This window comes from Penaeus chinensis, chromosome 23 (genome assembly GCF_019202785.1).
Source record: "Penaeus chinensis breed Huanghai No. 1 chromosome 23, ASM1920278v2, whole genome shotgun sequence".
Taxonomy (NCBI): domain Eukaryota; kingdom Metazoa; phylum Arthropoda; class Malacostraca; order Decapoda; family Penaeidae; genus Penaeus; species Penaeus chinensis.
The window spans coordinates 12,664,222-12,666,721 of record NC_061841.1 but is presented as its reverse complement, the minus strand read 5'-3'; the positions used below and the strand labels follow the sequence as shown (position 1 = coordinate 12,666,721).

At 48.0% G+C, this 2,500-nt stretch overlaps 1 protein-coding gene across 1 annotated transcript in view; it reads right to left on the bottom strand.

The window, feature by feature from the left end:
• Nucleotides 1-2,500, bottom strand: part of LOC125037658 — a 78,531-nt gene that overhangs the window by 4,706 nt on the left and 71,325 nt on the right. The gene's annotated exons all lie outside the window — the stretch shown is intronic.

Genomic DNA, 2,500 nt, shown 5'->3' with positions numbered 1-2,500 from the left:
TATGAGGGGGGGGGGGACTCTAATGAGACTATCTACGCCACCTTCTGTAGACAGTGTCAAGCTATATAGGCATAATAGTATTAATCAGTTTACTGAGTACACATTTGTAATGTTTTGTGATATTCTGTAATATTGCGTGGTATAAGAAGTATACTTTTGAAATATTTTTATAAAAAAAAAAAAAAATATGACGTTTATATCCATTTACAAAGTTATTTATTTGATACCTGTGTTGTGTGTTTTTTGAGTGTCAGCGTCATCGCATCATTTGTGTTAGGGCTTTTGTATTTCTCGGATGCTCTCTCTCTCTCTCTCTCTCTCTCTCTCTCTCTCTCTCTCTCTCTCTCTCTCTCTCTCTCTCTCTCTCTCTCTCTCTCTCTCTCTCTCTCTCTCTCTCTCTCTCTCTCTCTCTCTCTCTCTCTCTCTCTCTCTCTCTCTCTCTCTCTCTCTCTCTCTCTCTCTCTCTCTCTCTCTCTCTCTCTCTCTCTCTCTCTCTCTCTCTCTCTCTCTCTCTCTCTCTCTCTCTCTCTCTCTCTCTCTCTCTCTCTCTCTCTCTCTCTCTCTCTCTCTCTCTCTCTCTCTCTCTCTCTCTCTCTCTCTCTCTCTCTCTCTCTCTCTCTCTCTCTCTCTCTCTCTCTCTCTCTCTCTCTCTCTCTCTCTCTCTCTCTCTCTCTCTCTCTCTCTCTCTCTCTCTCTCTCTCTCTCTCTCTCTCTCTCTCTCTCTCTCTCTCTCTCTCTCTCTCTCTCTCTCTCTCTCTCTCTCTCTCTCTCTCTCTCTCTCTCTCTCTCTCTCTCTCTCTCTCTCTCTCTCTCTCTCTCTCTCTCTCTCTCTCTCTCTCTCTCTCTCTCTCTCTCTCTCTCTCTCTCTCTCTCTCTCTCTCTCTCTCTCTCTCTCTCTCTCTCTCTCTCTCTCTCTCTCTCTCTCTCTCTCTCTCTCTCTCTCTCTCTCTCTCTCTCTCTCTCTCTCTCTCTCTCTCTCTCTCTCTCTCTCTCTCTCTCTCTCTCTCTCTCTCTCTCTCTCTCTCTCTCTCTCTCTCTCTCTCTCTCTCTCTCTCTCTCTCTCTCTCTCTCTCTCTCTCTCTCTCTCTCTCTCTCTCTCTCTCTCTCTCTCTCTCTCTCTCTCTCTCTCTCTCTCTCTCTCTCTCTCTCTCTCTCTCTCTCTCTCTCTCTCTCTCTCTCTCTCTCTCTCTCTCTCTCTCTCTCTCTCTCTCTCTCTCTCTCTCTCTCTCTCTCTCTCTCTCTCTCTCTCTCTCTCTCTCTCTCTCTCTCTCTCTCTCTCTCTCTCTCTCTCTCTCTCTCTCTCTCTCTCTCTCTCTCTCTCTCTCTCTCTCTCTCTCTCTCTCTCTCTCTCTCTCTCTCTCTCTCTCTCTCTCTCTCTCTCTCTCTCTCTCTCTCTCTCTCTCTCTCTCTCTCTCTCTCTCTCTCTCTCTCTCTCTCTCTCTCTCTCTCTCTCTCTCTCTCTCTCTCTCTCTCTCTCTCTCTCTCTCTCTCTCTCTCTCTCTCTCTCTCTCTCTCTCTCTCTCTCTCTCTCTCTCTCTCTCTCTCTCTCTCTCTCTCTCTCTCTCTCTCTCTCTCTCTCTCTCTCTCTCTCTCTCTCTCTCTCTCTCTCTCTCTCTCTCTCTCTCTCTCTCTCTCTCTCTCTCTCTCTCTCTCTCTCTCTCTCTCTCTCTCTCTCTCTCTCTCTCTCTCTCTCTCTCTCTCTCTCTCTCTCTCTCTCTCTCTCTCTCTCTCTCTCTCTCTCTCTCTCTCTCTCTCTCTCTCTCTCTCTCTCTCTCTCTCTCTCTCTCTCTCTCTCTCTCTCTCTCTCTCTCTCTCTCTCTCTCTCTCTCTCTCTCTCTCTCTCTCTCTCTCTCTCTCTCTCTCTCTCTCTCTCTCTCTCTCTCTCTCTCTCTCTCTCTCTCTCTCTCTCTCTCTCTCTCTCTCTCTCTCTCTCTCTCTCTCTCTCTCTCTCTCTCTCTCTCTCTCTCTCTCTCTCTCTCTCTCTCTCTCTCTCTCTCTCTCTCTCTCTCTCTCTCTCTCTCTCTCTCTCTCTCTCTCTCTCTCTCTCTCTCTCTCTCTCTCTCTCTCTCTCTCTCTCTCTCTCTCTCTCTCTCTCTCTCTCTCTCTCTCTCTCTCTCTCTCTCTCTCTCTCTCTCTCTCTCTCTCTCTCTCTCTCTCTCTCTCTCTCTCTCTCTCTCTCTCTCTCTCTCTCTCTCTCTCTCTCTCTCTCTCTCTCTCTCTCTCTCTCTCTCTCTCTCTCTCTCTCTCTCTCTCTCTCTCTCTCTCTCTCTCTCTCTCTCTCTCTCTCTCTCTCTCTCTCTCTCTCTCTCTCTCTCTCTCTCTCTCTCTCTCTCTCTCTCTCTCTCTCTCTCTCTCTCTCTCTCTCTCTCTCTCTCTCTCTCTCTCTCTCTCTCTCTCTCTCTCTCTCTCTCTCTCTCTCTCTCTCTCTCTCTCTCTCTCTCTCTCTCTCTCTCTCTCTCTCTCTCTCTCTCTCTCTCTCTCTCTCTCTCTCTCTCTCTCT